At 41.0% G+C, this 14,096-nt stretch overlaps 1 protein-coding gene across 20 annotated transcripts in view; it reads right to left on the minus strand.

Moving 5' to 3' along the window:
* The window catches only part of PHF21A (PHD finger protein 21A), a 192,731-nt gene extending 179,729 nt beyond the window's left edge, over positions 1-13,002 (minus strand). For 7 of the 20 annotated variants that reach the window (XM_059140858.1, XM_059140834.1, XM_059140848.1 and 4 more), the window contains exon 1: positions 12,418-13,001. The gene's annotated coding sequence lies outside the window, so the exon portion shown is untranslated. Of the gene's footprint in view, positions 1-8,907; positions 8,926-9,379; positions 9,603-10,180; positions 11,147-11,176; positions 11,336-12,004; positions 12,164-12,417 lie in introns of those variants that run through there. The other 13 variants (XM_059140793.1, XM_059140731.1, XM_059140867.1 and 10 more) reach the window with 9 other exon arrangements.
* Positions 13,003-14,096: the final 1,094 nt, after the last annotated feature.

Below are 14,096 nucleotides of genomic sequence, written 5' to 3' on the forward strand. Positions count from 1 at the left end.
GCCCTCTATATACTTATAAGACTATTCTGAGAAATAATAAAATACTTTCTAGGGCATGGCCTGAGCCACACAAAATGAAAAGCACATATGAATGCTGCCAATGAGAAAACTCTTGAATTGGTGTGTTAAAACTGACTATTCTGGGGGCGCCTGGGTGGCTCAGTCAGTAAAGCATCCAACTATTGATTTCGGCTCAGGTCTTGATCTCAGGGCTGTGAGATGGGGCTCTACTCTGGACTCTCCCTCTCCCTCTGCTTCCCTAGCACCCCAACTCCCATTCCTGGGTGCCCTCCCTCTCTCTCAAATAAATAATCGACTATACTGTAGTTTAAATAAACTGCTATGCCCTGTCAGATCCAATTCTTGGAATTTTAAGGCCAGGAGTCAGCTCTTCACTAAATATGAGTCTAAAGAAACGTTAAGGCACCTCAGACACAAGGAGTACATTCTAGGACAAGGAAGACTCTTTTTTAAAACTTCTGAAATGAAAAATTTATTACCTACGATATAAAAATTTTTTAATCTAAAAATTATAAAGGTGAATTATGACTAATAGCTTTAGCAACAAGATAAAACTCTCAAAGCCAAAATCAAAAAATTACATTTAATGTAGATGATAAGGCCTTGAGGATGTCTTATTTTACACCATGTACTCAGTTTTTTTTTTTTTTTTGTCACTTGAAAAAATGGTGGATTATCAGTATAGCATTTGGTAGTGGTTGAGTGAGTAGGGACAGGGATGGGGGTGAGGTCAGCCAACACTACCGACATAAAGATGTGAGTACGAGCACTAATTCCTATGAAGGGTATCTATCTGAATGCCGATTAAGCAGTACTTGGTTTGAGTTTCCATGAATTAAAAATTACAATTAAAAATTACAATTATTTTCTCAACTTTAAAATACTATTTCAATTTGTAAATGTTGAATGAATGCCTCTAACCAACCAAGAGGAGAACCCACCGGTTTCAAAAAAAAGTTATGTGAAACCATAATTGATCTCTTTATAAATAGTAGCTACCAGAATAAACTAGTAGAACTTAATTCTGAAATGATGCCTCTTAAATTAGTTGCACAGGACAGAAAATGGTGTTGCCATTTTAAATTGGTTATTTTTTAAAGTTTTAAAAATAACAATGACCATCACTAAGGCATTATGCACAACTAAAAAGATCTTAAAATGCTTTTTGCCCCATAAGTAATAACCAGTCTAGAGTTTAAGTTTATAATCTTAATGTATAAATCTTACCTCTCTCCTTCCAATCTCACTCCCACTTTCCACCTGAGCTTTATTTTCAAAAACAAGTTTTTTAAATAGCCACTTGAAAAAAGTAAACTTTAAGACAGTATTATGGTATAACTCTATTTATTTTTGAAATGGATATATATAGTACATATTTAATGCACAGGAAAATTTAAAAGTAGAATGGGATGACTTTCATTTTCTACTTTATACATATCTATATGGCTAGAATTATTCAGATGCACTGCCTTTATAATATTTCTTTAAAAAAAAAGAACATTTCTCATCAAACCCTCTAAAATGTTGTAGTTACATAAGAACTAATTAAAACAGCAAACGTAAAATATCTGCACTTACTTTAAAAAACGTATAAAATAGCCTATGATGCTAAAGTACCCAAATTCCAACCTTAAGAAATAGGCATCAGTCCCCACTCCGTGGTAGGCACTATGCTTCACAACTGGCATACAGTGATGAGCAAAACAGGCACTAACCCAAATGCCTTCATTTCCATTCCATTCCAATGCTTACTATTTCCAAAATACTCAATCTAACCCAACCAAAACCAGCAGGAAACAGTCTCAAGATGATACAATGTAGCTGTGGCCTTTTCAGTAAACTGAAAACTTCTTTAGAAATTCACTTTCTAGGTTTCTAGAGGAATTAAGTTTAGTACAATATTATGGACTCTTAAGAGAAGAGGCTCTGGAGTCAAACTTGGGCTTGAATTCTGGTTGTAGCATTTGCTACACCTATGTGATCCAGGGAGGGCTTCATTTCCTTATCTCTAAAACAGGGGTATGATAGTAATAGTAAATCCTTGTAATATTGCTGAGGATTACAATTAAATGAGATACTATATACAAAAGAGTTTAACTTTATATATAATAAAGAGTAAATATAAAATCATTATTATTGTTGTTATTAAAACAACATAACTTTATGGTATAAGAACAGCTCTCAACTTGCCAAACGTTCAATTTTATATCTTTATAAATCTTTATATATTTATAGAACAAATATGTGTATTTGGGTAAGTTTGTATATTAACACATAAAAATAGTTTTCAATATAAAAGCCCATAACTGAAAACTTGCATTACCATAACAACACACCAGTACATTTATGACATTTGTGTATATTATATAGATATATACACACGCACAAACGCATCAGTGCATATTGTCACTATCTATTAAGAACTTCTCTGCTGACCATGGGCAGGGGGTATTCAGATCACCAAATATGATATGATTCTAACTCCTATATTTAAACTTTTAAAAATACCAACATTGTTAACACAATACAGAGAAATACCTTAAAATTCAGGCATTTATTAGTGACTACAAACTCAATTTATATATACTACTTTAGTCTATAAAGTGCATTCATCAGTATTATCTCATCCAGTCCTTTTAACATCACTGTGAAGCTGGCTTTCTCCACTATTCCCATCTTACCATTGCAAAAACTAATGCCCAGCAGGCTGAATTTCCCAAGAGCACACCACTAGTGACAGGACTGGTCTTAGGGCCAAGTCCTCTGACACCATCACAATTGTTTCATTTCCACTGGCCTGGGACATTTCATTAAAAAAAGAAAGAAAACTGTGCTCAATACTTTAGGTGTGTCGGAGGACTCTACAGGGATTACACATGGCTGCCCAGTTTTACTCTCCTTATTTCCAACTTTGGTATATTAAGAATTACACACGTGTATAATTATAAAATGTAGATAAGGCACATTAATCCAAATCTGATCTTTCCTGCACTGACCAAATTAACACTAGAAACAATTTTACCCCTTATACTTAGTCCTTTGTATTTAACTTCTTGGTAACCACTGAGTTTATTTCATTTTAATGTTAGGTCTTAAAAAATCAAATTAACAGAAGATAAATAAAGCCATTCGTGATGTGGCAGCATTACCGGCTCAGATCCCACAAATTTTTGACATAGCTAAAGAATCTATTCAATGTCTAAAATACAAATATTAACAAATTTCAGTTCATATTTATAAGAGAAAAAAAGGTTAGTATTATTACAGTGGGTTGGTTTGTTTTGTGAACAAGTGCTTAAATAATCACTACTAAAGGCAGAATTCTCTTAAATAAACACAGCAGCCCTCAGCAATATTATTCCAGGGACTCCACACAAGGGGAAAAGCTGGAATAGATACGGGCCAAGCAGGTAGGAAAGACACTACATCGATTCTGTATACCCTCAAACTAAGGCACATACATCACAACTTGTGCTTACATTTTTCAATATTCCCAGATGTCCTTTTCCCTTCTCAAAAAGCTAAAAGAGACCAGCCATGCAGATAAAAATATCCTACAAGTTCAAGAGCCTAAAAGAAGTTAGAGTGTCCTAAAAGAGAAAAATAATGTAAAGACTTATGATTTTTTTGAACCTAACATTTTAAGTACAACCCACAGACCTGAAACTACATTTTCTTTCTGGGGCTGCTCACTGGCCTCCAATACACCAGTCCTGTTAACACTGTAAACTATGGCGATAGCTTGGTTCGTTCTTCTAAACACAGCAGAGTTTTTCAAGGTTACATACACTGGGACATGAGGAACATTTTTGCAGCATCTTATTTTCATTAATCAACTAGTTTGGGTATTTTACCAGTGCAAACATTATGAACAAAAACATTTTTATTATCTTTTGAACTTTCCAAAGTCAACCAACAGCTGTGGTACAGTGGCAATGAGTACTGAACAGGCACAGCTGAATTCTGGTCAAAAAGTCTGTGACTGGGGCGCCTGGGTGGCTCAGTGGGTTAAGCCGCTGCCTTAGGCTCAGGTCATGATCTCAGGGTCCTGGGATCGAGTCCCGCATCGGGCTCCCTGCTGAGCAGAGAGCCTGCTTCCTCCACTCTCTCTTTGCCTGCCTCTCTGCCTACTTGTGATCTCTCTCTGTCAAATAAATAAATAAAATCTTTAAAAAAAAAAAAAAAAAGTCTGTGACTGGCTGGTAGCTAACTACAGGCATACATCACTTAGGGAGAAACTGAGGTGCAAAGACATCTTATGGACAGCAAAAAATTCTAAGGAACTGCCATATCATTACCATAGGCCAAAAATCTCAAGGTCTTGTCAGAACAGGCTGGGCTTCTGTTCAAATAATAATGTAAAAAGAGAGGAAAAAATGTGAGGCATGCTATTTATTTAATAACAAGAACCACTACTGCTGCTGCTGCTGCTAATTCTACACATTTACTGAGGCTTTTTTATGTGGCCGGCACTGTGCTAAGCACTTTCACAGATTTCAACAACTAATCCCTGCAACAACATTCTGATATTCACTAATAAAGTATCAGAACTTCAAAGAAAAGAAGAGAAAGAAATTTAAATTTTACAAATGAAAATACAAATTATTAAAGAAACCTTACCTTTTCCTCTACCTTTCAGATTATATCTATGAGTATTAAATTTACATTGAAACCACACTTATTTTCAGGAATTCATCTTCCATTTAAAAAACACTAAGACTCAAAACATTGACCATTATTACAAAATAATTTTTAAATAAACTCTAAATTTAAATACGGGCACTGAGTAACTGGCCCCATTCAAAGAAAAGAGAACAGCATATATATCAGGCCCTATAATAATAACCTCCTAATGCCCATATTAGCAATCTGTGTGCTGTAATTATAAAGCAATCTATAGCAGCACAGACAAAAAAAATTTACAATTGCTAAGTTTTAAATATATAAACACAAACATACATAAACATGTATCAGTTATTTTACATGTAAATCTTAAAGTAGCTGATAAAAAAACAAACTAATCCAAGGTAAACTAAAACACTAGGGTGTTTCTGAAGACTCACTTTAGAATATCAGCACCATGATAATCATAACATTAGCAATCAAATTTTACTTAGCAGAAAGTTCTTAGAGGCTTGGGAAGCTGTTTGTATAAAATGGAGTAGACAAGAGGGAAGGGTTCTCTGTGCTGTTTAAATCAACTACAGGTCCCAGCATGCAACGCTCTAATCCGGAGTTAAGCAAAAACCCGAAATGCATCCTGGGACATGTAGTAAGTAAACCACTTCACCCTATCACAGTAAGTTTTAAGAAAGTCTGAACTATTTAAGCACAGTTTCACTAGATCTTATTATCAGGGTCTAGTGAAATTCAAATATAACCTGTTTGCTCTCTGCTCTGGCAGTTTCTTTACCACATACTGGAAAAAGTATCAATGAATATTTACATCAACATTTTCACATTAGAGAAATCTTACACAGGCTAAGCAATAAAAGAAATGCTTAAAAAGCAAGAAGATTTCATACAATTTTTAAATTATTTTTTAAAACATCATTTTTAAAGCCATTTTTTTAAAGTGTGGTTGATCAGTTTCAAAGTTCTCTATTCCCTTCCCCCAAGAAAGTTTTACCAGGTTTTCTCTTAACAGTCTTTCAAGTTATATTTTATAAATAATTTTCTTGCAGAAAATCTCATACAAAAACATTTCCTATACTCTAATAGGTACACATAACACCACCACACACACAAAAGCAATTAATACTTAAGTTTCTCTTTTGTCAACTCCTTACTCAATACCTACGCCCTCCGCTCCTAAACTCTCATTTCTCTTTCTCTCTCTCTCTCTCTCTCTCTCTCACACACACACACACACACACAAACACACACACACGTTTCCAGAAAGAACACTTGGGGGAAAAAAAATCCCATTTCTCTCATCCAGAAGATTTTTTTTTTAAACTATCAATAACGTGTCCAAATAGATAACTTTGAGCTGTTATTTATGTATATATAGTTTCTACACACACCCCTATTTTCTGCAAGACAGAGGAAGGAGGCTGGGAAAGAACTAAGTGCAATCTGCATCAGGAGGCCTAACACAGGTGGTGGGTTATTTTCAGGCAACAGCACCTTCACAAACATGCTGTGGAATATGGTCCAAGAAATTCCTAACAAGGAAAGATAAGCTGGCACACAAATTTAACACAATCCAGCTAAAAATCACCTGCAACACATGTTACTACATTTCACCATAAAAGTGACAGGCTACTACAGGATCTGAGACTTCATCAATACAACATACTGGCCATAAGGCCAGATAACAGTTGCCATGGTTACTATCACCACTTTTATCAGGAAATTATTGTCATTACTCTGAAGTTTTTGATACTTATTTAAAATCTTAAAAAAAAAAAAACCTGTCTAGGGCTTGACTGTTAATTGAGTGAAAGAATCAACTACTGTTTGATTTGTAAGTATGCTGCTTCAGAGATGCACATGGTTAACAATACTTGGATCTGCTGCAGAAAAAAATCAATTCCTTTCTGCTGCTCCTTCTCCTCAAGTACTGACAGTTTGTATCCTCAATGCAGCCAAAACAATAAAACAAAACCCATCTTTCTGGCTTCTGTGTTTAAGTTATTTTTTGTCCCCTAGGCCCAGAGAGTCAAAATAAAGCCTAGATCACCAACCTGTTAGGCCCCATTGCCTTCCTATCTCCATATTATCGGTTCACTTTTTGTCTATTTAAAAAACCAGAAAACATTTCCATAGATGATTCCAAAATATAGAAAAGAATACTTTCCTTCAACAGAGATTTTTTTTTTTTTAAACAGGTGGAGGACTTGCAATGTACTGTAGGGAGAGAAGTTGGAGGGTTATTCAAACTGCCACACCAAGTGTCTAGTGTGAGAAAGTTGCTGTAGAATACCTAAAGGTTGACTGAACCTCACATATGATCTCTAAATGTGGTGGAAGAGTTCACCACCACCCCCAGTTTAACGCTGAACTAACAGACAAGTAATATAAAAGTTATCCCTAAAAGTCCACTTCAACATTCTCACAAAAGTTAACTCCAGAAATTTCACACACAAGAATTATAGGAAAGCCTACAAAATAGCACAGCCACATGTACATACAAACACACAAACAAAAAAACATATGCTATTTAAAAAGTAATTATCTGCAATAAATTTAAAGCAGGGTTAGCATATTACCTCCTTGAAAAACAAAACAAAACAAAAAAAACCCTCCAAGCAGCAAAAATACACACCGGGTAAAGTTAAAGAGATTAAAATATATTGCTGTGCTCCTAAAGAATACTTAAGGCCTACAAAAAAGCCCATGTATAAAAGTTCCTGAGAAGTCAACAAAAATCGTGACTATTTCCTAGCACAAATTAACATGAACGTTCAGAAAGATTTCAAGAAATCAGGTCTGAATATAGATATAAAGGAATTCTGTAAAAGGTTAGAGACCCAAAACTTTAATCCCTGCCTTTTCTCCCTTTGAATGGCTATTAAATACAAAAGCTTTCAGCAATAAAATACCAAGAACACAAAATTTAAAAGCACATTACTATAACCTTAACTTCCGTATTTCCTCAAAAAAACAACAACAAAAAAACCAAAACCAACTTTAGTATTCAGTGTCCACAGGATGAAAAAGTTAATACTACCCTGAGAGGTTTCATTTTTATTTAAACAGTTAAATGTTTTTCTCACACACAGAAACAAGTTTCTATATTTAATTTCTAATTAAAGGGGCTATTTCATAAAGAGCAGTAGCTTCTAAAATGTAAGACTGAAACTAAACCTTTTGATATGCTCATAAACACAGGGACCCCAATTATCTGTATTTTATTTTATTTTAGTCCAAATTTGCAAGCAGAGTCTTTTAAAAAAGCCACAAATCAAGGCTCCAAGTTTTAAACTTTTGGGTTATTTTTACACAAAAATATTTCAGTGCACTCTTCTAGACTGAGTAGTCATTTCCTCATGCATCCCCCTAAAAGAGAAAAACAAAATGATATACCCACGTACCTAATACTAATACATACTGATACACATTTTCACTTTGAAACAAGCTTGAAAGCTTTACTTAGTAAGAATTTTTCAGAAAGTTAGCAGACTCCCTGAAAACAATCAAAACCTTAACTGTGACATCTGTTACTTTGTGTGTTAAGGAGAGTCTATAGAAAGATCCAGGAACTTAAATATTCACTAAAATCAACTACTATCACATCAATAAAGAAATGAAGAAAAAATTTAATGGGGGATATACATTTCATAAGATCTACAAAAAGAAAAATGATCTCTTTTTTGAATTATGAGAAACTGCCTCCACGGCATTTTTTAAACAAAGCTTCAAAACTGTAACAAAGAGCTTTTTGGTAACCACAGTAGCATTTAAAAAAAAATTCATATAGTGTTGGGGGAACACTTTTAATGTGCTCATTTCCCAAATGATGTGGAGAACGTTAACATTTTAAAGACAGACATTTCTGTCCATGTATTAATTAGCTACCTATCTCAACATCTGCATGGTTTCTGACAATTTACAAAGAACTTTCACATGTATTATCTCATTTGATCTTACCGGAAAAAAAAAGTACAGTATTATGCCTAGAAAACTGACAAAATTCAAAGCAGCTTCATCAAATTTTCTACACATTCCTAAGTTTCTAAAACTTTGATACAAAACTTTTCAAGCACTGAAGTAGCATGATATTCCCAGGGATAAATCAATTCTCCTAACACTAACAGAGTTTCAAAGGAGCATGTGCTGTGAATGCTATGAAACTAACTTTCATCTTTATGCAGTTATTGTTAAGTGTTACTAAGGGACATCTCAGCAATGACCTATACTCACAGATATAACTTTACTTACAGTTCGAGAATCTCAGTCTTTGGAGGCCAACTCAAATACGTCAATGACACATATCTGTAAAGCTGAGTGCCTAAGAATTTATCTATTAGGATCACTGTCTATAGATATGAGGAAAAAAACACAAGGAATTAAATTTTTTTTCCATACAGCATTTCCCTGTCCAAAATCTCATATCTCTATATCCTATCTGTATTTATATTACAGGGATGACACAAAACCGTCACACCAACTTCTTTTGTTTATAGCCACTGTACACCACCTTTTCCATATCTGTTCAACTCCCCACTCACCAATACAAGACTAACTCCACATCTAAATAATTGTAACAGCACTCTGTAGCTAAGTGTGGCATTCTTAAGCTACCACGATAACAAATCTACTTTGTATAATATGGTAAGCAGGTAAAAGCAATCAAAGATTTCAGTTTCAAATTGCAAACGTAATTTATTAATGAACTTTTAAATGGACTTACTTAAAATCTTTCTGGAACTTTAAGGCGTTTATCCTGTTGCTAAGTTGAAGCTAAGAGAACTGTAATAAGTAGCAAGGCCCTCAAAATTCAGAGATTGGCTTTATCTTGTTGTAGCACCTCCTGCTGGATAGCATTTAGAGTTCTTCATGTAAGCAGAAGAAGAGTATTTCTGAGGCAGCTCCTTCCAGATGACTGAATGGGAAAAAGGATGGACCCTTCAAAGCTTAAAAGAAATAGGGCCCCGTCCATCACTTATACCTCTTAAAAAGAAAATCTGGCATAGGTAGGAGTCTTTTTAATCTATTACTATTCTGGTTCCATAAGACCTGCCTGAGTCCAAAGGGCAACATGCTTAAATAAAGCTTGCAAAATTATCTAAAAACTACCTTAAAAAGCCATCAAAAGCACTCAAGCAAAAGACTTTATTATGGCCATCCAAGCAATGCCAGTAATATTGCAAATACCATTATGTTAGCAAAAGCAAAAGTCTGACATAAAGAAAAATACCTGGAATATTTTTAACATATTAGCTGGAAGTTTGTGTTTAAAGAATTTTCTGCACTATTACTATGCTCCTTTTAAGAACAGTTGTCCATCTACAGAAGTTTTAAGTACAGAAATTTTTTTATAAACAGGAGTATAAGTGCACACAAAAATTTCCTCTTTGCCATCAAATATGTCTTGGTATCTCAATATGTAGTTTTCAGACATTTTAAATGGCCCCTAATAAGCTAGCTTTAAGCCCACAATGTAGCTTCCATACACAAGTGAAGATAGAAAAAAAGAATAGAAAGAACTTACCAAACTCAAAATGAATAATAGTATTTCCAGTAAAAATGTAGTAACAGTTTCCTACAATGCTGTGAAATCAAGTAAATCGTGAAACTTAAAAAGGAGGGGGGGGCTATTCTTCAAAAAAAAAAAAAAGAAAAACTGCCCTATTTATTTCTAGTGCCCAAATGTGATAAACACCAGATGTAAACAAACAACATAAACACTGAAAAGTACACTTAGATGTCTTTGCCCCAATTTCAGTCCCCTTACCAGGCCCTCAACGAAGCCAGAGATGTTGATGAGTATCCTCTTTAAAAGGAGATATTCCATCTCCCTACCCTAAAGAACCCCTATAAAGTGTGCCTATGGAAAGGCTTCCTTCCTAGAGTGCACAGCTGCTTTTGAAAAAACAAAACAAAACAAAAAAACTTTCATCAACCCAAATTAATCTGATTCTAATATTCACTTATCAATTATTAATACAGGAATGCTCTTCCATTAATGTCCCCAGCTTAAACATCTACATTCCTGACACCTACTATTAACAAAAAATGCACAGCTTGCACCCCAGCTACGGGGCAAATCTCTGAAATCCAAAACACAGCCACAAAGTTCACTGTCAAGGCCAATGCTGAGGCCCACACACGCCCGGACCTTAACTCACATTTGAAATTCTAGGAAGCCACACTTGCAGACATCATTTAAAAACAACACAATGTGGACGTGCAGAGTGAGATCCTCTACTTCAAGACCTAAACAAAGAATATTTCAACATATGCCCCGAATATGATGACACCAGATTCACCAATGAAAACAAAACCTGCCTACCATTAGCAGTCGTACCCTCATCTCAACAACTCAACTACTTAGAAATCACTCTCAGCACATCTGCACCCTACAACCGGCGTGTGGCCTTCTCCGGGGGTGCAAGCCACAGACAAAGTTGAAACGAGACATTCTTCCCCCGGTGCCCAATCTCGGTATCAACCCCTCCCCTACCAGGGCCACCTTGCTGCTACCCACCATCGCGAACGTGGTCAGGGGAAAAAAAGAAATCCTAACAGCACCGCTCAGCAGAATAAAGAGACCAAAGAGAGGATGACGAGAAGTGTTGGGAACTGCGTGCACGACGGGGCTGGACCAAACGGAAAGAGTCCCACTCCGCGCGCCCCTCCCCCCCGGCGGGGGCGCGGGCGGGGGAGGGGCGGCCGCGGCCCCTCTCGGAGCGGCCTGCCGGCCTCGGCCCGCGCGGGGTCCCGGGGGCGCCCAGCGGCCGCGGACGGCGGGGGCGAGTGCGGGAGGGCCGGCCCCGGGGTGAGGGGTGCAGGCAGACTCTCCGGAATAACAAGTTGCAGAAGAAGAAGAATAAGCGGAATTTCCCCAACGCTCCTCCGGCCACCCAAGACAAATGCACCAACACACACACACACACACACACACACACACACAGACACACACTCGGGCCCGGCAGCGTCAGCAGCCGCAGCTTTTTTTTTTTTTTAAACCAGATCCCTCAGTCACCAAACAAGATGGTTTTCCAAAAAAAAAAAAAAAAAAAAAAAAATTTAATTAATTAATTAATTAAATAATCATAATAAAAACTTCCCCCCGACAGCATCCCGAGGGGGGGTCAGGGTGGTGAAGGGCCCGAGGCGACCATCCCCGGGCTGAGGGACAGCCGAGGGGGCGGACGAGGCTACGCGCCCCCCGCCCCCGCCCGCGGCCCCCCTCCCCGGCCCCCCGCCGGGACAATGTGACGCCCCCTCCCCGCCACCCCCGGTGCGCCGCCTCTGTCACCCGCTTCGGCCCTGCACTCAGCGCCCAGGCTCCCGAGGCTGCTCATAAACTTACTTCCAATTTATCCTGAGGAGGGGTGGAGGGCAGAGGGAAGGAAGGGGGAGACAAGGTTCTTCCATTGTCTTTTTTTAGGGGGGGAGGAATAGGAAGGGCACGCAGGGGGGCGCCCCGAAGGGGAAGTTATTGCTCAAATCTCAAGTTGACTGAGGGGTCCTGACGAGAACACCCCCCCTTTCCCTCCTCCCTCCCACACACCCCTCCCCTCCCCCTCCCTCCCCCCCACAACAAACTCCAAGCAGGCAGCCCCAGTTCCTCCCAGAGACAAACACCAGAGACAAGACAGAGAGACAGGGAGAAGGGGAGAGGGGGAGAGGGGGGAGGGGGGAGGGAGGGGAAATAGAGCTACTCAAGAAAAAAAAGAGAGGAGAGTGAGGAGAAGAGAGAATGGAAAAGCTGGGATACTGCACCCTCCTGCTGCTGGCTGGTTGTCCCCCCTGGCAGCTGGAGGCAGGAACTCTGAGCAGGAGAAGCAGGAGGAGGAGGAGGAGGGAACTCTTCTTCATGGGGAGGGAGGGAAGAAGCTGGAGCTGCTGCTGCTGCTTCTGCTGCTGCTCTGGGCCTCTCGCACTTTTTAGATATTAGTGTGTTAAGATGGTAGGTTGTTCCCTTCTCCCTCCTCCTCCTCCTCCTCTCCTCTCCTCTCCTCTTCTCTCCCTCTCTCTCTCACTCACTCACTCACTCTCCCTCTCTCTCTCTCTCTCTCTCTCTCTCTCTGGGCTGTTTCTTTCCTCCTCTTCCCCAGGCAAGGGGGGGTGGGGAGGAGGGGGTGGGGGGAGGAACTGGATCCTCCTCCTCCTCCAGGAGAGACACACACAGGCCCCGGGCCGGAATAGGGGTGGGGGGGAATCAGAGCAGCAGGAGAGAAACTGTGGGAGACAAACAAGCCCAACTCTTCATCCTCCTCCTCCTCCTCTCAGCAGCAGCAGCGAGCACCACCAGCCCATTCACCACCCGGCCCCGGGCCGCAGCACCTCCGCCGCCTCAGCCCGGGGATCCCTCCGCCCAGGCCCAGACACACTCGCCCGCGCGGGAACCCGCCGCGCGGCCCCGCCGGCCCGCCGCCGCCGCCGCCGTGCGCGCCCCCGCCGCTCCCGAGAGCCGGGCGAGAGGGACTGGGGCTGGAAAAGCGGGGACGAGGGAGGGGGGGAGAGGAGGCGCCGGGGTAGAGGGGCACGGCGGGGAGGGAGGGGGCTGCCGGGCGGAGTTGTACGGAGGCCGGCCCGGGTCCCCTCGCCTCCGCCGGCGGCTCCCGGGCTGCACGGGGGCCCCCCGGGGGCGGCGGGGCGGCGGCGGGGGGGGCGGCGGGGGCCCGCGGCGGCGCTCGGGCGGGCGGACTACTTGACGTGTCGGTGCGGCGAATTTATTTCACTTTGCCTAAGGAACGGGGTGTGCTGCGGCCCCCATTGCCTAGGGAAAAAACCCGGATGTAAAGTGAGTGAAACTAAACTAGAGTGAAGTAGGGCAGCAGCAGCCAAACTCCAGTGCAGCGGCGGCGGCGGCGGCGGTGATGGGGCTGAGCACGGAGCGGCGGCGGCCAAACTCCGGGGCCGCCGCAATGATGGGCCGGTGCAGCGCCGCAGCTCGGCTCCCATGTAGCTGCAGCCGAGGCGAGGCCGGAGCCCGCTGCGGCCCCCCCAACTCCGCGGCCCGAGCCCAACTCCCCCTCCCCCCGGGCAAGAGCTGCAAAGGGGCTCCGGAGCGGCCCCAACTCCCTCCAGTGCAACAGCAGTTTTAAGGGGGGAAAAAAGCCGCGAGGGCAGGAGCGGAGAGAAGCAATGGGGAAGCACTGCAATGGGGGAGCGTGGTCCAGGCAACAGGAGAAAGATGCAACCTCAAGTCGAATGCAACATGCAATCCCCGGCCGCCGCTCGCCCGCGCCCTCCCCTCGCCACCCCGCCCCCTTTCCAAATAACTACCCTTGAACCACTTTATTAGCCACACTTAGTCCCACAGTCGCGTCGGGGAGGGGCGGGGGACGGGGTCCTTCCCTCACCTTTATTTATTGCTGCTTTCTCCCCCCTCTCCATGTTTTTTATTCCTAAGTTCTTTTGTTCTAAGGGGGATGATGGCATTTACTTTTCTGCTT

The sequence above is a fragment of the Mustela lutreola genome, chromosome 1 (genome assembly GCF_030435805.1).
Source record: "Mustela lutreola isolate mMusLut2 chromosome 1, mMusLut2.pri, whole genome shotgun sequence".
Classification (NCBI taxonomy): Eukaryota; Metazoa; Chordata; class Mammalia; order Carnivora; family Mustelidae; genus Mustela; species Mustela lutreola.